The following is a 24,430-nucleotide window of genomic DNA, read 5'->3' as shown; positions in this document are numbered from 1 at the left end:
TATCCTTCCGCACTGTATTCCTCCGCCACTTAAAAAAAAAAAAGTCCCTAGTCCCTAGTCCCTAGAATTTCCCACGCAGCAATGGCATAAAGTGAGACTAGGGACTTTTTTTTTTTTAAGTGGCGGAGGAATACAGTGCGGAAGGATACCTACCTTCCGTCATTGGATTCCTGCAGCCCGTAGAGAACGGCAGCATCATCTGATGCTGCAGTTCTCTACCCAAGATCGTCGTGGGACACACTCGTGGACTGCTTCGGATCGTGGGTGAGTATTTTTGTGGTTTGTTATGTTAATATTTATTCCGGAAAAGACAATGGCTTCGGGGAACAATGTGACAAGTATTGGTAAGTATGTTACTCTATGTTATATGTACTGTATGTCTATGTATGTATTGTATGAATGTATTGTATGTATGTAGTATATATGTGGTATGTATGTAGCATGTAGTATGTATGTAGTATGTATGTAGCATGCATGTAGCATGCAGTATGTATGTAGCATGCATGTAGTATATATGTAGTATGTATGTAGCATGCATGTAGTATATATGTAGTATGTATGTAGCATGTAGCATGTATGTAGTATGTATGTAGCATGTAGCATGTATGTAGTATATATGTGGTATGTATGTAGCATGTAGTATGTATGTAGTATGTATGTAGTATGCATGTAGCATGCAGTATGTATGTAGCATGCATGTAGTATATATGTAGTATGTATGTAGCATGTAGCATGTATGTAGTATGTATGTAGTATGTATGTAGCATGTAGCATGTATGTAGTATATATGTGGTATGTATGTAGCATGTAGTATGTATGTAGCATGTAGTATGTATGTAGCATGCATGTAGTATATATGTAGTATGTATGTAGCATGTAGTATGTATGTAGCATGCATGTAGTATGTATGTAGTATGTATGTAGTATTTTTTTTTTTAACATTTAACACATTAGCCGGATGATGGGACTACTACTGTCCCATCATTGGCTAATGTGTCAATCACTGTCATGGTAGCAGGCATCGCCAGATGGGACTTGTAGTCCCATCGGACGATGCTTGCACAGACCCCCGGACATCAGCACAGCCCCCCGGCAGGCCGGCACAGCCCCCCGGCAGGCCGGTACAGACCCCCACAGGGTGCACAGACCACCGGCAGGCCGGCACAGCCCCCCGGCAGGCCGGTACAGACCCCCACAGGGTGCACAGACCACCGGCAGGCCGGCACAGCCCCCCGGCAGGCCGGTACAGACCCCGGGCAGTCCACACAGCCCCCGGCAGGCCGGCACAGCCCCCCGGCAGGCCGGCAGAGACCCCCGGAAGGCCCGAAATGACGGCGCATCATGATGCGCACACACCGCGCATCATGATGACGTCAGGCTGTCAATCAACTTTGAACTTCCGATTCCGATGCCAAATTCCGATATTGAAAAAATATCGGAAGTCGGTATCGGAATTCCGATACAGCAAGTATCGGCCGATACCCGATACTTGCGGTATCGGAATGCTCAACACTATTCGTCATACAACAACCCCAAAGCTTGAAAGAATGTGTTCACATTAGTCAGAATAGGATCATCTGGTTTCAAAGAAAACGCCCAATCCTGGGGATCGCCACGCAGCAAAGAGATGACAATTTTAACCTGCTGCGCGGAGCTCCCTGACGAGTTAGGCTTCAAGGCAAAAAATAATTTACAATTATTTTTGAAATTCAATTTAGACCGATCCCCAAAAAATACATCAGGTGTAGGAATCTTTGGTTCAGCAGCATGTGAATGAGCAAGGTAGGCGGAAATTCCCCGCACTTCCGCAGCGAGCTGCTCCACATGATCAGACAATTGCTTTATCTCCATTGAGAGAAAAAAAAAAAATTCCCCCTACGGCCTCAGAGATATAGAGGAAAAAATATACACTTTACACTTTTTTTTTTTTTTTTTTTACAATTCTTTCCTGCTATTGAGTACCCTAGAATCTGCGGTATGGCGGGTGATTCTGTTATGAATGAGTCACCGTAGGAGGCAAAAGCAGAAATACAAGCTAAGTCCAGAAAACCAGAGAAGTTGGCAACTATCAGATTGAAGACCCCTGAACCTATCAACACAACTAGCAGTAGCCGTGGGGGGTTCCTACGATGCCCTAGACCCCTCGATCACAGCCGTAGAATTACATAGGCCTAAAGAAAGAAAGGGGAAATCTAAACTGCCCCAGAGCAGACCCCAAAGCAATAGGCAGCCCCCAACATATAATGACGGTGAAGCAAGATGAAAACACTAACACAGACAGAAAGATAGACTGAGCAAAGACGGGGCCCCAAAACTACCTAGATAGGAAAGGACAGGAAGGCTGCTGTCTGCAATCTGCCAAAACCCTATCAAAGACATAAGCCAACAAGCTGATATGAAAAAGGCCCTGAAGCAGCTAGGCTTCAAAAACTATATCAGCACTCAGGTATTTTCAGAAGACAGAGCTAAATGAATTCAGCACACCCCAGCAGGGAATGGCAGAAATCCAGAAAAACAAAGCAAAACAAGAAGAGGGAGTTCCTCGGGCCTCAGTAATGAAGGGGAAAATGAACTCACAACAGGAAACACCTACAGCGGGGATGTCCAGATCCTGAGTTCACCCCACCACTACCTGACACTTCAGGTTAATGACAAACGCACCGCTGGTATTGGCAATACATGATCTGGAGGCACCACTCATCTCCACAGCGCCAACCTGGGGAATGAGTTTATGCATGTGAATGTTTGCTATGCACTGATCAGACTCCACAACACACTTCCACAAGATGTTTTTTGGTGGCCACCCATACATGCTCGTTCACACACAGGTCCGGACCTGAACGTTCATTGCCACACATTCGTTTGTCATATTTTGGTGAACTCATTCTGGACTCGACAACAGAGGCGTCCCCCTGCTGTCACCACACTCACACCCCCGCTATTCACCGAGGGACACCACCCTCCAACCCTTTCACCATGAGGTCTGCGCCTCCCAGGGTTGGTTAATGGCGAGGGGTGAGATTTGTCCCTACTCCCCCGCAGCACACCTGCCGCTCACACCTGGAGGAGAAGGGGACAGGAACATGGAGGAAATATACACTCGCTGGTCGCCTTCCTCCACACGACCAGGAGGGGGCGGCTCCTTCGGTGGTATAGAAGATTTAGCGTGAGCCCTGCCGACTATCACACCAGTCTGCTCACCACAGGGACGTACCCCTTCACCTCGGGGAACCCCAGACAGCACCATGGGGATCACCAACTCCACCCACCTGTCTGGTTACGTCCGACTGTATAAACAAGTCCCGCTCCCCAGCAGCGACTCTAGGGGGTTTTGCCAGACCCGCAATTTGCCAAAGCCGCCATTTTGATTTCCTGGTTGCCTGAGCAGAGGCCCCAGACCCTGATAACTGCTGCTGCAGCAGCTCTAACACACCTTGCCGCTTCCCACTCAACTTAGTGAGGCCCGGCAGCAATTACTCACAGGTCTCCACATGGCCAAAGCTCACCAGAAAAAAAAATGTAAGGTTGGTGATAATGTCACGGTCATGTGTCTGGATGCAGCGAGTACCGCAAGGCGAACCCATAAGACACCCGTGACCCTGGATACAGTGCCTCCAGTGGGGCGAATTTAAATAATAAAACGTGCAGCTGGCTACGCCGCCTCCAACTGGCGAATTTAGGTATTACACGTTATCCTTACAGTAGTCTGGAAACCCTGCCTCCAGTAAGGCGAATTTAAATAATAAAGGGGGAACCTGGGTAACATTAACAATGGTGGGCCCTGCCATAGGGAATAGGAAAGTGGAGACCTCCTGAACTCCCCTGAGCCAGTGTCCCTGCACTCCTAACGTTCCCTATGCTGGTTCCGCACCGGGCGACGCACAGTAACCTAAAAACCCTAGCTCGCCCTGACCCTAAACCCTCACTATGGGAATTGGTCGGTGCGGAAACTAATACCACCACTGCACTAAACACACATGAGGGAAAATGACAATACAGGGGAAACACCACTTAGCTTTGCTCTGTTGTGTACGCTCCTAGCAACAGAGCCCACCACCTGTGTGCATCTTCTCCTCCACCTGGATCCATCACGATTGTGCAGCCTTGGAGCAGAGTCCACCACCAATTGCAGCTGTCCAGTAACAGAGTCCCAAAGATGAGTTCAGCTCCTGCCCAAAAAGTCAAGCATGCTTGAGTCCAGCTCTCAGCAACCAAGTCCCGCATGCTGAGTGCAACTCTCTCCATAGTCGCCACTCCACCAAGCCATGCAAGCACTGAAAAAGACCTGGGTGTATGGGTGGACGACAAACTCACATTTAGTGGCCAGTGTCAGGCAGCATCTGCAAAGGCAAATAAAATAATGGGATGCATTAAAAGAGGCATAGATTCTCATGAGGAGAACATAATTTTACCTCTATACAGTGGGGCAAAAAAGTATTTAGTCAGTCAGCAATAGTGCAAGTTCCACCACTTAAAAAGATGAGAGGCGTCTGTAATTTACATCATACGTAGACCTCAACTATGGGAGACAAACTGAGAAAAAAAAAATCCATTAAATCACATTGTCTGTTTTTTTTTCATTTTATTTGCATATTATGGTGGAAAATAAGTATTTGGTCAGAAACAAAATTTCATCTCAATACTTTGTGATATATCCTTTGTTGGCAATGACAGAGGTCAAACGTTTTCTGTAAGTCTTCACAAGGTTGCCACACACTGTTGTTGGTATGTTGGCCCATTCCTCCATGCAGATCTCCTCTAGAGCAGTGATGTTTTTGGCTTTTCGCTTGGCAACACGGACTTTCAACTCCCTCCAAAGGTTTTCTATAGGGTTGAGATCTGGAGACTGGCTAGGCCACTCCAGGACCTTGAAATGTTTCTTACAAAGCCACTCCTTCGTTGCCCTGGCGGTGTGCTTTGGATCATTGTCATGTTGAAAGACCCAGCCACGTTTCATATTCAATGCCCTTGCTGATGGAAGGAGGTTTGCACTCAAAATCTCACGATACATGGCCCCATTCATTCTTTCATGTACCCGGATCAGTCGTCCTGGCCCCTTTGCAGAGAAACATCCCCAAAGCATGATGTTTCCACCACCATGCTTTACAGTAGGTATGGTGTTTGATGGATGCAACTCAGTATTCTTTTTCCTCCAAACACGACAAGTTGTGTTTCTACCAAACTGTTCCAGTTTGGTTTCATCAGACCATAGGATATTCTCCCAAAACTCCTCTGGATCATCCAAATGCTCTCTAGCAAACTTTAGACGGTCCGGACATGTACAGGCTCAAGCAGTGGGACACGTCTGGCACTGCAGGATCTGAGTCCATGGTGGCGTAGTGTGTTACTTATGGTAGGCCTTGTTACATTGGTCCCAGCTCTCTGCAGTTCATTTACTAGGTCCCCCCGCGTGGTTCTGGGATTTTTGCTCACCTTTCTTGTGATCATTCTGACCCCACGGGGTGGGATTTTGCGTGGAGCACCAGATCGAGGGAGATTATCAGTGGTCTTGTATGTCTTCCATTTTCTAATTATTGCTCCCACAGTTGATTTCTTCACTCCAAGCTGGTTGGCTATTGCAGATTCAGTCTTCCCAGCCTGGTGCAGGGCTACAATTTTGTTTCTGGTGTCCTTTGACAGCTCTTTGGTCTTCACCATAGTGGAGTTTGGAGTCAGACTGTTTGAGGGTGTGCACAGGTGTCTTTTTATACTGATAACAAGTTTAAACAGGTGCCATTACTACAGGTAATGAGTGGAGGAAAGAGGAGACTCTTAAAGAAGAAGTTACAGGTCTGTGAGAGCCAGAAATCTTGATTGCTTGTTTCTGACCAAATACTTATTTTCCACCATAATATGCAAATAAAATGAAAAAAAAACAGACAATGTGATTTTCTGGATTTTTTTTTCTCAGTTTTTCTCCCATAGTTGAGGTCTACCTATGATGTAAATTACAGACGCCTCTCATCTTTTTAAGTGGTGGAACTTGCACTATTGCTGACTGACTAAATACTTTTTTGCCCCACTGTATAAGTCACTAGTGCGTCCACACTTAGAATACTGTGTACAGTTCTGGTCTCCGGTGTATAAGAAAGACAAGGCTGAACTGGAGCGGGTGCAGAGAAGAGCAACCAAGGTTATAAGGGAACTAGGGGGTCTGCAATACCAAGACAGGTTATTACACTTGGGGTTATTTAGTTTGGAAAATCGAAGGCTTAGGGGTGATCTTATTACAATGTATAAATATATGCGGGGACAATACAAAGACCTTTCTAATGATCTTTTTACTCTTAGACCTGTGACGGGGACAAGGGGCATCCTCTACGTCTGTAGGAAAGAAGGTTTAAGCATACTCACAGACGCGGATTCTTTACTGTAAGAGCAGTGAGACTATGGAACTCTCTGCCATATGATGTTGTAATGAGTGATTCCCTAATAAAATTTAAGAAGGGACTGGATGCCTTTCTTGAAAAGTATAATATTACAGGGTATATACACTAGTATCCTTAATATTGCGCTGATCCAGGGAGCTAGTCTGATTGCCGTATGTGGAGTCGGGAAGGAATTTTTTTCCCCAATGTGAAGCTTACTGTTTGCCACATGGGGTTTTTTTGCCTTCCTCTGGATCAACATGTTAGGGCAAGTTAGAATAGGATATGGGTTGATCTAGATGGACTTAAAGTCTTCCTTCAACCTTAATAACTATGTTACTATGTTACTATTTAAGTCCCACAGAACTGCACAAAATTCCTGACATCACGAGATAAGGCAGGCCACCAAAAAGACCAACTCGCCAAATCTCTGGTACCAAAAATACCTGGATGACCAGCCAACGAGGAGCAATGAATTTCAGATATTACTCTCTTCCTCCACTGGTCAGGGACACACAATTTTCCCATAGGGCAACGTTCAGGTTTGTCCTCCTGAAATTCCTCCAGGGCATGTCTCAAATTGGGTGAGATGGCGGAAAGAACTACACCCTCATTTAGAATGGTAGTAGGCTCGGTCACAATAAGAGAATCCACAAAGAAACTCCTAGAAAGGGCGTCCGCCTTAACATTCTTAGTGCCTGGAAGAAAAGAGACCACAAAATTAAAACGCGTGAAAAACAAGGCCCACCTAGCCTGTCTAGAATTCAAGCATTTGGCTGATTCAAGATAAATCAAATTCTTTTTGGTCGGTGAGGACCACAACTTGATGTCTAGCTCCCTCCAACCAATGTCTCCACTCTTCAAAGGCCCATTTCATGGCCAACAATTCCCGATTCCCCACGTCATAGTTATGTTCAGATGGGGAGAATTTTCGAGAAAAGAAGGCACAGGGATTCATTTTAGAATTCACCGGATCTTTTTGTGACAAAACAGCTCCTGCACCAATCTCAGAAGCATCTACCTCCACCTGAAATGGGAGTGAGACATCAGGTTGTCGTAGAACCGGAACAGAAGTGAATCTCCGCTTAAGCCCCTGAAATGCCGAGACTGTCTCTGGAGACCAATTCACCACATCAGCGCCCTTTTCGGTCAGATCAGTCAGTGGTTTGACAATACCAGAAAAATTACTTATAAATTTACGGTAGAAATTAGCAAAACCCAAAAACTTCTGGAGAGCCTTCAAAGAAGTGGGCTGAACCCAATCATAAATGGCCTGTACCTTGGCCGGGTCCATATCAATAGCTGACGGGGACAAAATGAATCCCAAAAATGAAATCCTCTGTACACCAAAGAGGCACTTTGATCCCTTAACATACAGGGAATTTCCCATCAAAATCCTGAACACAGTCCGGGCATGTTCCACATGAGAATCCCATTCACTGGAAAAGATCAAAATATCATCCAGATAAATGATCAAAAACGTATCCACAAAGTCACAGAAAATATCGTTCATAAAGGATTGGAAGACAGAAGGGGCATTAGTGAGCACAAAAGGCATCACCAGGTACTCAAAATGTCCCTCCAGAGTATTAAATGCTGTCTTCCATTCTTCCCCGCGCTTGATGCGAATAAGATTATACACCCCCCTGAGGTCAAGCTTGGTAAACCAACAGGCACTTTTAACTCTGGAAAATAAATCAGAAATCAGGGGTAATGGGTACTGATATTTAACAGTGATTTTGTTAAGGAAACGATAGTCAATACAAGGCCTTAATGAACCATCTTTCTTGGCCACAACAAAAACAGCACCTAAAGGTGAAGAGGATGGTCTAATATGACCCTTCTCCAACGACTCCTTGATATAAGATCGCATAGCATCATGTTCGGGTACCGATAATGAAAAGTCGACCCTTGGGAAATTTACACCCGGGCATTAACTCAATTGCACAGTCATAACTCCTATGAGGAGGCAAAGATGCAGACTTACTCTTACTAAATACATTAGAAAAATCAGCCAAATAATCAGGAATATCATGAGACTGAAGAGAGGTGGAGAAAACAGGAGTGTCACTAAGAACACACTGACAACCCCAACTCACCACAGACACAGACTTCCAATCCAAAACAGGATTATGAGTATGCAACCAGGGAAAACCCAGAACAATAGTATCATGCAAATTGTGCAACACCAAAAATTTACAATTTTCTTGGGGGTCCGGGGCGACGCGCATTATCACCTGGGTCCAAAACTGGGGTTTATTCTCCGCCAAAGGAGTATCATCAATACCCCTCAAAGGCATAGGAGTCTGCAGGGGTATCATGGGAAAACCACAACATTTAGCAAAGTCTTAATCCATCAGATTCAAAGCTGCTCCTGAATCTACAAAAGCCTTAGCGGAAAATGTAGACAAGGAGCAGATCAGAGTAATTGCCAAAAGGAACTTAGGCTGTACACTGCCCACGGCAAATGTGTGAGCAAAACGTTTTTCTTGTTTAGGGCAGACAGAAATAGTATGAGAGGCTTCTCCACAGAAAAAACACAGCTTATTACGCCTTCTAAACTCCTGACGCTGCGCCCTAGACAAAACCCTATCACATTGCATGGGTTCAGACCTTCATTCAAAAGGCGGCAATGCCTCTCGTGTAGTTTTACGTTCATGTAAACGCCAATCAACTTGAATGGCCAATGACAAAGAATCGTCAAGACCAGAGGGAACAGGAAATCCCACCAAAACATCTTTTACGATTTCTGCCAAACCCTTTCGAAAGAGAGCTGCTAGGGCATCGTCATTCCATTTAGTAAGGACCGCCCACTTTCGTAATTTTTGACAATATAACTGCAGAATCCTGACCCTGGTTCAATGTCAATGTTTTCTCAGCTTGATCAATAGCATTAGGTTCATCACACAACAACCCCAAGGCTTGAAAAAATGCATCCACATTAGTCAGAATAGGATCTCCAGGTGTCAGAGAAAAAGCCCAATCTTGAGGATCGCCGCGCAGCAAGGAGATGACAATTTTAACCTGCTGCACAGAGCTCCACAATGAGTTAGGCTTCAAGGCAAGAAATAGTTTACAATTATTCTTAAAATTCAAAAATTTAGACCGATCCCCAGAAAACAAATCAGGAGTAGGGATTTTTGGTTCAACAGCAGATGATTGAGCGAGATAGGCAGAAATTCCCCACACTTGAGCAGAGAGCTGCTCAACACGATCAGACAATTGCTTAATCTCCATTAAAGAAAAAAAAATCCTCCTACGGCCCCAGAGAAAAAGAGGAAAAAATATATAAAAAATTATGACACTTTTTTCTTTTTTTTTTTTTTTTACAATTCTTTCCTTCTTTTGAGTACCCTAGAGTCTGCGGTTTGGCTGGTGGTTCTGTTACGATTGGGTCACCAAGGAGGAGAGCAAGCCCAAACTAAGCCACAGAAAACCAGAGAGGTGGTAACTAAGTGGATTGCAGACCCCTGATCCTATCCACACAACTAGCAGTAGCCATGGAGCGTGCCTATGATGATCCTAGATGCCTCGGCACAGCCAGAGAGCTAACTAAGTCTAAAGCAAGAAAGGGGAAATCTAAACTGCCCCAGAGCAGACCCCAAAGGAATAGATAGCCCCCAAACATATATTGTCGATGAGACCAGATGAAAACACAAACGCAGGTAGGAAAATAGACTGAGCAAATGATGGGGCCCACACTGACTAGACCGGACAGGAAAGGAAAGACACTGTCTGCAATCACGCAAAAACCCTGCAATAAGGTCCAACACGTCTGATGCAAAAATACTGAAGTCACACGACTTCGCCCACTATATCAGCACTCTGGTATATTCTGAAAGCAGAGCAAAAAGAGGCCAATCTAATAAGGGACAAAAACAAACTGGCACAAGCAGTAACATATGGATGGTGATTCAGCACAGCCCCAGCCGGAGCTGGCAGACCCACACAATACTGAAATAGACAAAACCAGATCAAATGTGAACAGAATAGCAAAAGAACACTTAGCTGAGCATGCAGGGACTGAGCTGGGAACTAAGACCTCAGGAGGCAGGAAAAAAACACCAGCAAGGATACAGGGAGTCAGCTGTCTTAAATCCAGTCTGAAACCCCAGATCTCCAATCGTCGTCCTCATTATCAGGTGGCAAGACTCTGTTAATCAGATCAGCTCCATTACCTCCAGTAACCACCAGAGGGAGCCCAGAAAGAAAACTCGCAACCCCTCCATCAACCTGACCAGCTCCACCACCTTCAGCAGTAACCAGAGGTAGGCCAGAAAGCGAATACAAAACAGGGAACATTTTTTGACGCCCTCCTCTACATTTCTTCAAAGGGGCTTTGGAGTGCCTCCAAATTTTTGGCAGCCTAGCATTCACTGCATAGGCAAACACCATGGGAGACCCACTTTCTAATAATGGGAACATTGTTTTCAGGAGGCCCTCCTGTATGTCTCTTCAAAGGGCTATTGGGGTGCATCCAAATTTTGGCAGCCCTGCCACTCAATGCATAAGTAAACACTATGGGAGACCCACTTCCTAATTATGGGAACATATTTTCATGAGGCCCTCCTGTACGTTTGTCAAAGGGGTATTGGGGTGTGTCTAAATTTTTGGCAGCTCTTGCATTCACTGCATAGGCAAACGCTATGTGAGACCCACTTCCTAATAATGGGAACATTGTTTTCAAGAGGCCCTCCTGTACATCTCTTCAAAGGGGTATTGGGATGCCTCCAAATTTTGGGCAGCCCTGCCACTCACTGCATAGGCAAACACTATAGGAGACCTACTTCCTAATAACAGGAACATTTTTTCATGCGGTCCTCCTGCATGTTTTGTCAAAGGGGTTTTGGGGAGCGTCCTAATTTTTGGCAGCCCTGCCATACGCAATAACAGTATAGGAGGCCCACTGTTTAATAATGGGAACAAAAAAGCATAGCTGGCTGATGGATCACTAAGAATAGTGAGGGCCAACTGCTGGCCCTTTAAGAATAGTAAAGGCCGCCTGATGGCCCTATAAAAATAGGTTTTGTGACTTTCAGAGTCCCTCCTTCATAACTGAAACAGGATGTGTCTGATGATGTGTCACACACCACATTACCAGATAAGGTTGTAAAATGTTAAAATGACATTTTCAAGTGAATGCATTTGTCTTGGTTGAAAGCAATGCTAAAGTTCAAAAACACATCAAAAACATTACGTGTGAACATAGCCAAGGTGTGGAGGAGCATTTTTGCTTTTGGTTATTTATTTTGCCTTATATACAAGTCATTACCCTGGAAAGAATGTTACTTAACATATTTCCCAGGAAAATCCATTTTGGTTTCGTTTTTGTATGTTTTATTGTGAGTCTGTAAAAGTGGCGTAAGACTCTGACAACATTGTTCACAGCTGTTACCTGGGAGTCAGAAATGCTTCTAGGTGTCTTCCCCATGCTTCTCCAATGTCACCTGAGCACTGTTCCCATTGATTTCCGCAATTTCTAGTCCCTCTGCAGACGGCCTGGAGGGCACCGGAAAAATGTTCGAGTTTCTCATAGACTTACATCGGGTTGGTTTCTCGGGTGGAGCACCCGAGCATTCCAATTTGTTCGACCCGCGCAATGAGTACCCGAGCATTTTAGTGCTCATCCATCACAAGTAGTCATTCTTTTTGCATAAGCAGCAAGTGCTTGTCCAATTGATAAGTCCATTATTTACTAGATGACTAGTGATAAGCGAGTATACTCATTGCTTGGGTTTTCCGAGTATTTTGGTGTGCTTGCAGATTTAGTTTGTGTCGAAGCAGCTGCTTGATTTGTGGCTGCTAGACAACTTGAATGTGGGGATTCCCTAACAAACAGGTATTCCAGATGTGTATTCAGCCTGTCCAGCAGCCACAAATCATGCAGCTGCATCAACACAAACTAAATCTCTGAGCACGCCAAAATACTCGGAGGACACCCAAGCGTGCTTGGGAAAACCCGAGCTACAAGTATACTCGCTCATCACTATAGATGACCATAGATTCCTCATGTGGGTCCAAGTGCTGACTTTTTTGCTGACATATCCAAAACAGTGGCCATGAAGTCCAGCATAAGGCAACCCAACCTGATGCTAATAGTGGAGGTGATCACTTGTTTATGGACTTCACTAAGTTTGGAACACTTCACAAAAAACTCTTCATTGGAGTTGCTGATATGGACCATAAGGGAAATCCTAACCACAAGGTTATCATTTATTCTGTATCGAGGGTTACTTTATGTGAATTTATTTTGACGATGGGCAAAAAAAAACAGTCAGGCCTTATTTATATGATTAGATCCCAACACTGTATAGCAAGAAATGCTCCCAAAACAAGCTCTAGATATAATAAAACAAATAAAATTAGCTAAAGAAAATTTTTTACTATTGCGTAATCATTCCTCAAAATGTCTTGATAATATAATGGATCATATTATTTGTATGCCGTCTTCTTGACACATGGAAGTCTCCCGTCGGCTCACATAACTATTCTCTTTCTTCTTTCAGCGGCCTGCCGCTGATGCTGCATTCATACGTGATACGGATTTAAAATATACGGTAATCCTTATTTTAATCTCAGGAGGTGCAAAGACTTTAAAAGCAACATGCACCATCAAGAAATGAAATCCGAGTTGAAATGTAAGATTTAAGGTGCAATAGATGCACATTTATGAGAATGATGAAGTCTCTGCTGTATAGAAAATACATTTTCAAAAGTGTTATTAAAAAAAAAGCAATGCAAGAAATTAAACTATAACATTTAATTTTTTTTTCAATCAGTTGGTTTCTGATAGGTAAATAAATGTGAATTTTGTGCTTATTTAACACAATTAGTCCATTAGTCATCATTGTCCCTGATTAATGACAACTGTTTTATTATATTTGCATCATTTTATTTGTAAGCCCTGTCTGTAAAACTTTGCAGATTGAAAATATTTAAAAACAAAATTTACTTTGCTAAAGACAGTTTTCTTCTAAGGCATCTCTTTTTCTTCTACTGTTAAAAATAGATGGAGCCTAGGACCTTAGAACCATTTAGTCTGGTGAGATCAAGGAAGTCCAGACAGCTAAAAAAATAAGTAGCAGGAATTACAGTCAAGTAGCTAAATAGAAAAGAATATGTCCGAAAACCTAAGTATAGTAGAATGGAAAACAACCAAGGTAGCGCTAGCTCACCGGATCCTCTCATTGGCCGATGTCAGACATAATAGAAGTTTCACAACAAGCCATAAGGTCCAAATTCACCACAATCCCATTTGAATACTTAACAATGAATTAATTATAATTACACAAAACTAATGATGAGCGAGTATACTCGTTGCTTGGGTTTTCCCGAGCATGCTCAGGTGTCCTCCGAGTATTTTGGCGTGCTCGGAGATTTAGTTTGTGTATCGACGTAGCTGCATGATTTGCGGCTGCTGGACAGGCTGTATACATGTGAGGAATGCCTGTTTGTTAGGGAATCCTCACATGTATTCAGGCTGTCTAGCAGCCGCAAATCATGCAGCTGCTACCACACAAACTATGTAAATCTCCGATCACGCCAAAATACTTGGAGGACACCCGAGCATGCTCGGGAAAACCCAAGCACTACACAAAACCTATTAGACATTTTGTTCTACATGTACTATGGTAAAAATAGGGAAGCCAATGAAATTTCAAATGGGCATTCATTGGCTCTGTGTAGTTGCAAAGTGTTCCCGCCACAAACATTCTGATAGATTCAAAGAATGTCAAAGTGACTTTACTGGTACCCAGAAATGTAACTTTGGGACACCTGATTAGTTTGCCGTAATATGGTATGTGCTGCTTTGTTTTTGCATGTTATTCACTTCAAAGAACAGAAATCAGCAAGGCAACTAGAAAGGAGCAAATAAATTTTCAGGACCTTGGTGCCTGGCATCTCTTCTGATTTATAGGCGCGATGCGATGTCATTGTTATGATGTGATGCACATATGATGTCACTCTGGGTCTGCTAATCAGAATAGTTGCTGGGGATGCCGGCAGGTAGGAGGCATTTTGCAGGGCTCCTGTCTGCCGGCCACGGAATAATGGCATGGCTGCTTGAGCAGGATTGATTTGCTTATCTTTAAAAGCCACTATGTTCCTTCAACAGCGTAGGGATACAGTCAGTATAATAGTCATCAATTCTTATACAAGTTACTGACAGGTCTATCACTTATGCTGCTAGAAATGATGAAGAAGGCTCTACATCACCTATTGTAGTAGTGACTATCATCAGCAAGCAGTGAGTAATATAATGGCTGCGCTCTTAATGTAGTCAGGCTCAAACAAGTAATTTGCTGATAAGTGCAGATCCAGTGTTTTATAGAGGCGCTTACTTAGTAGGGAATGTCAGTAGTCTCAAGACAGAAATAGTCAATAAAGCTTCGGAAACAGGTGTGGACTTAACTGTTCTGTTGTAAGAGACAAACGTGCCATGGCCTCTGTCTCTCATCTTCTCTAAAGTCAGGTCTGTAGTATAGTATTTGTGCTATATTTCTAGCTAAATCTACTTACACAGCCTCAATTATGTATATAGAGGTACAACGATGAATTGCAATGTATAAAAGATTAAAAATAAATCTTTATTGGTATTTAACAAATAAAATAATTAATAAAATAATAAATCAAGCTTCTGGAACAAAAGAAGAGTACGGGAGTATAAGGACACAAGGTAAGTACCAACGAATCTTTGCACATAGGTGTTCACTATACAATGATAAGATCAAAAAGAGGGGCTTTCATTTGAAAAAATGGAACATTGAATCAATAACAATTCATTGATGACGTATAAAGTGCATAGTGCATACTGTAAACATCAATTATGAATTAGTAAATTGTTAAGTAAACATATCCAGATCTCAATATGAAAGTGACAAATGTATGTGCAAAAGAAATGGCCAATATACAGCACATAATGCAAAAGGTTGTGCCAAAATCCAGTGCCAATCAATACAAATTGAAAATAAACAGAATAAATGAAAGTTAATATAAAGGAGTACTTACAAAGTGATTGATGTGCAAGTCCCAACTACCATGTGCTCTAACCCCAACAGCGTAGTTTTACAAAATGCTTCTTCACACACTGAATCTCATCTGCCGCATGCGCTGCCCCCGGCGACCATTTTCCCGTAGTCCACCGCACAGGAAACCGTGGAACTGCCGGGGCTCTGGCCTTTCACAAATTGTTGGCAGAGCCCTGGTAGCACTGGAGACACCGCAGCAGCAGCGGACAGCACCGGCCGGCACCCCCGCAGCACCTGACACCCCCGTAGCACAGCCGGGCACCCGCAATAGCACCAAGCAGCACCGCCGAACACCCCATGTAGCACCCACAGCACCGGAGACACCCGCAGCAGCATCGGGCAGCAGCGCTGAACACCTGCAGCAGAAACCGGACACCGCAGCAGCACCAGACACCCGCAGAGGCGTGCAGCACATCAGAACACTCCACTTCTGCCTCATCCAGCAGTGACCCTGGGACCCCGCTTCACTGCAGCCACCACCCCCGGTAAGCAATAAGATGCACTGATTATAGGAAGCACGACCATTTTATTAAAATACATTTTTTCCTATTTTTCTCCTCAAAATTTGGTGCGTCTTATAGTCTGGAGAGTCTTATAATCCGAAAAATACGGTATCTAATCAAACATTATTATAGGAAGGAGTTATCATGATATAATGTTATCACTACAATGCACTTTAAACACCCTGAGCCATACATTGGTGCCTCTCACCTCATCCCATATGTTTTAAATTACGACTTTCTTGGGTTCTTGAAATGCTTGTGAACTACTAATAAAGCCATGAAAGGTTAAGTAAAAAGCAATAGTGCATACAAATAACATAATGTACTTAGTAAACACTGTTTTTGATTAAAAAAAAAAAAACATAAAAGCCATCCCACCAGTGCCAAGATGTACCCAGTCGGGACGGTCCTAACCTCTAGTATTAAAACCTTACCATATGTCAAAAATTATCTCAATGTGGGTAAGGGCTGAGCAGTACCAGGGCCCGCTATGAAAATCCAGCAATGGGAAGCAATATAAACATAATGTCAAGCTTAAAAAAGGGAGACCACTAAGGGGAAGAACTTAACCCCTTAATGTCCAATGACGGACACAGTCCGTCATTAGACATCTCCCCTGCTTTGATGAGAGCTCCGGCGCTGAGCCCACATAAAAGCCGGGACATGACAGCTGTTTTGAAGGTCGGTGTCATGTTGCCTGGACAACCAGAGGTCTCATAGAGACCTCTATGGTTGTTCCAGGCTGATGGCTTTCAGCGCCGCCCGGTGGACGGCGCTGAAAGCACAGGAGTAAATCTGTTACATATGGGCGATCTGCTCATCGCCCATATGTAGCAGAGCTGATCGAGTTGTGCATGCTTCAAGCCTCCTATGGAGGCTATTGAAGCATGCCAAAAGTAAAAAAAGATGTTTAAAAATAAAAAAAACCTAAAAGTTCAAATCACCCCCCTTTCGCCCCGATCAAAATAAAACAGTAAAAAAAAAATCCCACATACACATATTAGGTATCGCCGCGTTCAGAATCGCCCGATCTATTAATAAAAAATAAGCATTAACCTGATCGCTAAACGGCGTAGCGAGAAAAAAAGTCAAAACCCCAGAATTACGTTTTTTTGATCTCTGTGACAATGCATTAAAATGCAATAACGGGCGATCAAAAGAACGTGTCTGCATAAAAGTGGTATCATTAAAAACATCAGCTCGGCACGCAAAAAATAAGCCCTCACCCGACCCAGATCACGAAAAATGGAGACGCTATGGGTCTCGGAAAATGGTGTTGTTTTTTTTGTTTTTTTTTTAGCAAACTGGATTTTTTTTTCACCACTTAGATAAAAAAGAACCTAGGCATGATTGGTGTCTATGAACTCGTAATGACCTGGTGAATCATAATGGTGGATCAGTTTTAGCATTTAGTGAACCTAGCAAAAAAGCCAAGCAAAAAACAAGTGTGGGATTGCACTTTTTTTGCAATTTCACCGCACTTGGAATTTTTTTCCCCATTTTCGAGTACACGACATGATAAAATCAATGGTGTTGTTCAAAAGTACAACTCATCCCGCAAAAAATAAGCCCTCACATGGCCATATTGATGGAAAAACTTTTCAGAGGAGAATAAGAAAGTGTTACTGTAATATTAGACATAAAATGTTAAAACTTAAACATAACAATATTAGTCAGTAACAATTTCATAAAGTTGTCAAGGTCTTAAACAAAACTTACCTAATTAGAGGAAAAGTTAATCCAGGGTACCGATCTCCTATAGTACTTTGTATAGTAATTACTTGCTATGACATGGCTCCTTTGATAAGAATTATGAAGCATTAATTTGTCTACAATATCTGCAATGGTGGTAATGGCTGTTTTTTTCCAATTTGCCGCTATGGTATTTTTAGCTACTAGAAAAATGTGAAATAGTATAAGTAGTATAATTTTTAATGAAAAAAAGCATAAAAGCCATCCCACCAGCGCCAATATGTATCCAGTTCCTGACTTTACCCCTGATGAAGTCACAATTCTAGTGGCGGTATGTGTGGGGTCCTTCTCCCCACTGTCTGCTTGGTTACCTTCATTCAGATTGCGTCAACTTATATGTCTTTGGCGAACTATATATTTGTGCCAACGATATGTCCATTATTATTTAGAATGTTGTACATGTCAGTTTTGTTGCTGTACGATTATATTAACCTTTATGTCAGGCAACTCTAATCAGTCTATTTGTATTTGCACCCATATTGTGGACATATCTAATTTCTGCTTGCTGCTTGCTTGACTGTTTCTTATAAAGGAATAATAAGCCGGTCTTCATTAGGCTATTGTGATGTTTGATGGCATCCTTATTCATTACATTGTTTATACAGACAGTTTAGTCCATGTTTCATTGCAACCTGATCTTGATACTTTCTATAGCCGTATGTGTTTTCTAAAATGTCTTTATGTTTTCTATTTGGCTTGTTTGTTAATAGATATTGTGATGCAGCTACCCTTGTGACAGCTAGGGGATGCTGTATGGGTTATGCACACAGGCATATCCTTTGTGGTAATGGAGATAGGATGACCGTTATGTATCCCAAGGTGGGTGGCCCTGGGATGGAAGCTTGAACGTGTGTTGATCAGCAGAGGTACTGCTGAGGTGTTTGTTACAGTGTATCAGGGAAAGCTTCCAGGTGGCTTGGTGAGACGGGTGGAACCAGTCACCTACAAACCCACCCAGGGGCATGTGTCTGAATGGCCATAGTAAGCCTGTATATATGTGTGTATGGCTGGGTGTCTGGAAAGGACCTGAGATGAGGTCATAGCCATGTGATCCGTATCTCACCGGTGGGTGTGGCTACAGACCATATAAGGTGGCCAGGGTAGGTCACATGGGGGAGGCTGCCTGGATCTGATTAGTCCGTGTGGAAGGTCTCGGAAGGCTGATATGCTGGAAGGTGTGTTGCCTTCCTGAAGCGCACATGCCGATGCCGCTGACCGTGTGAGGCCTGTGTGTAATAGCTTGTGTGTATCGGACAGTCCCCAGGAGGGAAAGGATGTCTGGAGTAAGAAGCAGCTAAGAGGTAACCCCGGACAGGGGGGAATTAACTGAGAGATTGTAGAGACTGATTGATGGACAAAGCACAGCCTGTGTCAACACAGGGCTATGGGAGCGGAGCTCCACTATGAACATTCGGGTGGTCTGCTGTAAGACTGTTATCATTTTCTTCTTGCTGCTATGGTTTATGCCATGTACAATAAACCATATGGACTGTGTTATATGAAAAGCCTGTGCCGGACCTGGTTTATCCGCAGCCAAGTGAGTGTCCCCCAATACACTCAGTGAGCGCTACCTTACAATATTTATCTGATTTTTGGTGAATCCTTAGTTTCTCATATTTCTTTTCTCCTTTACATGTTACCTATTGGTATTTTATAGGTTGATCCCAATACATAATTTTGAGTGGTGCCCTCTTCTATCATTCAATGTGTATCTGGGATGGTCCAAACTAAGGCCCCTTTCACACATCAGTTTTTTGCTATCAGTTGCAGTCCGTCGAATTTTGAAAAAAACGGATCCGGCGACTGATGCCGCTGGATCCATTTTTTTCTTATCGACTTGTATTAGCGATGGATGGCCTTACGTTTCATCCGTCGTTTGCCGGATCCGTCGAAAATTGTTTGTCTGGCGGCCGGAGACAATGGACAAAGTAACGCTTTTTGTCTACGTCGAAAAATTGGACAGCGACGGATCCCTTGCTGTCCGTCATTTGCTAGAATGGAAGCCTATGGGCTGTGACGGATTTCATTTTTTTTTAACTGAGCATGCTCCAATTACTATCTCCACCTCAAGCTATCTTAATTTATAATTCTTTAACCCCTTCCCGACATCCGACGGTATATCCCGTCCATGGGACCTGGGCCCCTATGCCCATGGACGGGATAGTACGTCTGGCGCGATCAGCGGCGCCCACGTGGTGAGCGCCGCTGATCGCGGCCGGGTGTCAGCTGATTATCACAGCTGACACCCAGCACAATGTGTCAGGGGCGGTCACGGACCGCCCCCGACACGTTAACCCCTTGCACACCGCGATCAAAGATGATCGCGGTGTACCGGGAGTTAAAGGGAAGCATCGGCAGGGAGGGGGCTCCCTCCGTGCTTCCCTGAGCCCCCCACGGCAGCGCAATGTGCAGCGCTGCTGTGGGGGACTCCTTTCCTCCAGGCCCCCGAATCCAAGATGGCGACGGGGGCCTTCGGGGGCCTGAGGAAGCTGGCTTCCTCAGTGCCTGCAAAGCGCAGGCAAGAGGAAGTCTTCTTCAATGCCTGTGACAGATTGCTGATCTGTCACAGTGATCTGTGATGTGACAGATCAGCGATCTGTCACAGGACAGTGATGTCCCACCTGGGACTATTTAATAAAGTAAAAAAAAAATAAAAAAAGTGTAAAAATAATTTTAAAAAAAAATCGCCAAATAAATTAGAAAAAAAAAAAATATTCCCCCAATAAATCCATTTTTTGGAAATAATAAAAAAAAAAAACAATAAAAGTACACATATTAGGTATCGCCGCGTCCGTAACGACCCGCCCTATAAAACTGTCTCATTAGTTAACCCCTTTAGTGAACCCCTTAAAAAATAAAAATAAAAAACGAAGTAAAAAATAATGATTTATTATCATACTGCCAAACAAAAAGTGTAATAACGCGCGATCAAAAAGACGCATATAAATATCCATGATACCGCTGAAAATGTCATCTTGTCCCGCAAAAAACGAGCTGCCACACAGCATCATCAGCGAAAAAATAAAAAAGTTATAGCTCGCAGAATAAAGCGATGCAAAAATAATTATTTTTTATATAAAATAGTTTTCATTGCATAAAACCGACAAAAACATAAAAAACGACCTAAATGAGGTATCGCTGTAACCGTACTGACCCGAAGAATAAAACCGCTTTATCAATTTTACCGCACGCGGAACGGTGTAAACGCACCCCCCCAAAAGAAATTCATGAAACGCTGGTTTTTCTTCATTCTGCGTCCCAAAAATCGGAATAAAAAGCGATCAAAAAATTTCACGTGCCCGAAAATGATACCAATAAAAACGTCAACTCGTCCCGCAAAAAATAAGACCTCACATGACCCGGTGGGTCAAAATACGGAAAAATTATAGCTCTCAATATGTGGTGATGCAAAAACTATTTTTACAATAAAAAGCGTCTTTTAGCGTGCGACAGCTGCCAAAAATAAAAACCGCCATAAATAGTAAATCAATCCCCCCGTTATCACCCCCTTAGTTAGGGAAAAATAATAAAATAAAAAAAATGTATTTATTTCCATTTTTTCATTAGGGTTAGGGCTAGGGTTAGGGCTAGGGGTGTGTTGGGGTAGGGTTAGGGCTAGGGTTAGGGTAGGGTTAGGGTTAGGGCTAGGGTTAGGGTTAGGGCTAGGGTTAGGGCTAGGGTTAGGGTTAGGGCTAGGGGCATGTTGGGGTTCGGGTTGGAGTTAGAATTGGGGGTTTCAACTGTTTGGGCACATCAGGGGCTCTCCAAATGCAACATGGCGTCTGATCTCAATTCCAGCCAATTCTGAGTTGAAAAAGTCAAATGGTGCTCCTTCCCTTCCAAGCTCTGCCATGCGCCCAAACAGTGTTTTACCCCAACATGTAGGGTATCAGCCTACTCAGGACAAATTGCAAAACAATTTTTGGGGTCCAATTTCTCCTGTTACCCTTAGGAAAATAAAAAATTGGGGGCAAAAATATCATTTTTGTGGAAAAAAATGATTTTTTTATTTTCACGACCGAGTGTTATAAACTTCTGTGAAGCACTTGAGGGTTCAAAGTGCTAACCACACATCTAGATAAGTTCCGTGGGGGGTCTAGTGTCTAAAATGGGGTCACTTGTGGGGAGTTTCAATAGTTCAGGTACATCAGGGGCTCTCCAAACACACATGACACCCGCAGACCATTCCATCAAAGTCTGCATTCCAAAACGTCACTACTTCCCTTCCGAGCCCCGACGTGTGCCCATACAGTAGTTATCTCCCACATAAGGGGTATCAGCATACTCAGGACAAATTGGACAACAACTTTTAAGGTCCAATTTCTCCTGGTACCCTTGGGAAAATAAAAAAATGGTGACTAAAAGATCATGTTTGTGGAAAAAATACGAATTTTTTATTTTCACGCCCGGGCGTTATAAACTTCTGTGAAGCACTGGGGGGTTCAAAGTGCTCACCACACATCTAGATAAGTTCCTTGGGGGGTCTAGTTTACAAAATGGTGTCATTTGTGGGGGGTTTCCACTGTTTAGGTACATTAGGGGCTCTCCAAAGGCAACATGACACCCGCAGACCATTCCATCAAAGTCTGCATTCCAAAACGTCACTACTTCCCTTCCGAGCCCCGACGTGTGCCCATACAGTAGTTTTCTCCCACATATGGGGTATCAGCCTACTCAGGACAAATTGGACAACAACTTTTAAGGTCCAATTTCTCCTGGTACCCTTGGGAAAATAAAAAAATGGTGACTAAAAGATCACGTTTGTGGAAAAAATACGAATTTTTTATTTTCACGCCCGGGCGTTATAAACTTCTGTGAAGCACTAGGGGGTTCAAAGTGCTCACCACACATCTAGATAAGTTCCTTGGGGGGTCTAGTTTACAAAATGGTGTCATTTGTGGGGGGTTTCCACTGTTTATGTACATTAGGGGCTCTCCAAAGGCAACATGACACCCGCAGACCATTCCATCAAAGTCTGCATTCCAAAACGTCACTACTTCCCTTCCGAGCCCCGACGTGTGCCCATACAGTAGTTTTCTCCCACATATGGGGTATCAACATACTCAGGACAAATTGGACAACAACTTTTGGGGTCCAATTTCTCCTGGTACCCTTGGAAAAATAAAAAAATGGTGACTAAAAGATCATGTTTGTGGAAAAAATACGAATTTTTTATTTTCACGCCCGGGCGTTATAAACTTCTGTGAAGCACTGGGGGGGTCAAAGTGCTCACCACACATCTAGATAAGTTCCTTAGGGGGTCTAGTTTCCAAAATGGTGTCATTTGTGGGGGGTTTCCACTGTTTTGGTACATCAGGGGTTTTCCAAACGCGACATGGTGTCCGATCTCAATTCCAGCCAAAAACGTCAAATGGTGCTGCTTCCCTTCCGAGCTCTGCCATGCGCCCAAATAGTGGTTTACCCCCACATGTGGGGTATCAGCGTACTCAGGACAAATTGCACAATAACTTTTAGGGTCCTGTTACCCTTGGGAAAATAAAAATTGGGGTGAAAAGATCATTTTTGTGGAAAAAATATGATTTTTTAATTGTACCGCTGTACGTTATAATCTTTTGTAAAGCCCTTGTGGGTTCAAAGTTCTCACCACATATCTAGATAAGTTCCTTGGGGGGTCTAGTTTCCAAAGTGGGGTCACTTGTAGGGGGTTTCCACTGTTTAGGTACATCAGGGACTCTCCAAACGTGACATGGCGTCCAATCTGAATTCCAGCCAATTTTGCATTGAAAAAGTCAAACGGCGCTCCTTCCATTCTGAGCTCTGCCATGCGCCGAAACAGTCATTCCCCCCACATATCAGGTATCTGCGTACTCAGGACAAATTGCACAATAACTTTTGCAGTCCAATTTCTCCTGTTACCCTTGGTAAAATAAAAAAAATTGAACCTGAATTATTTTTTTTATGAAAAAAAGTTAGATGTTCATTTTTTTTTAAATATTCAAAAAAATTCCTGTGACGCACCTAAAGGGTTAATAAACTTCTTGAATGTGGTTTTGAGCACCTTAAGGGGTGCAGTTTTTAGAATGGTGTCACTTTTGGGTATTTTCTATCATATAGACCCCTCAAAGTGGCTTCAAATGTGATGTGGTCCTAAAAATAAAATGGTGTTGTAAAAATGAGAAATCGCTGGTCAACTTTTAACCCTTATAACTTCCTAACAAAAAAAAATTTTGGTTCCAAAATAGTGCTGATGTAAAGTAAATGGGAAATGTTAGTTATCAAGTTTTTTGTGTGCCGTATCTCTGTGATTTAAGGGCATAAAAATTCAAATTTGGAAAATTGCGAAATTTTCAAAATTTTCGCCAAATTTCCGTTTTTCTCACAAATAAACGCAAGTTATTTGAATGAAATTTTACCACTAACATGAAGTACAATATGTCACGAGAAAACAATGTCAGAATCACCGGGATCCATGGAAGCGTTCCAGAGTTATGACCTCATAAAGGTACAGTGGTCAGAATTGTAAAAATTGGCCCGGTCATGAACGTGCAAACCACCCTTGGGGGTGAAGGGGTTAATAAATAAAAAAAATTTTTATAAAAAGCTTTACTATCTTTCATTTATTTAATGATAAGGTACAATACTTTGGGTAACAAGGTAAAATACCATGGGGAACAAGGTACAATACTTGTGGTAACAAGGTACAAAACTTTGGTTAAAATAGAAAAAATTCATGGTTTAAAAACGGGATCCATCGAGAAACGGATGAAAAAACTGATGAGATGGATCCGGTTTTTTGCCGGATCTGCTAGTCGGATCC

The sequence above is a fragment of the Dendrobates tinctorius genome, unplaced genomic scaffold, assembly GCF_039654945.1.
Source record: "Dendrobates tinctorius isolate UK_male_01 unplaced genomic scaffold, ASM3965494v1 ptg000060l, whole genome shotgun sequence".
NCBI lineage: Eukaryota > Metazoa > Chordata > Amphibia > Anura > Dendrobatidae > Dendrobates > Dendrobates tinctorius.
Note: the sequence above shows the minus strand (reverse complement) of the source record.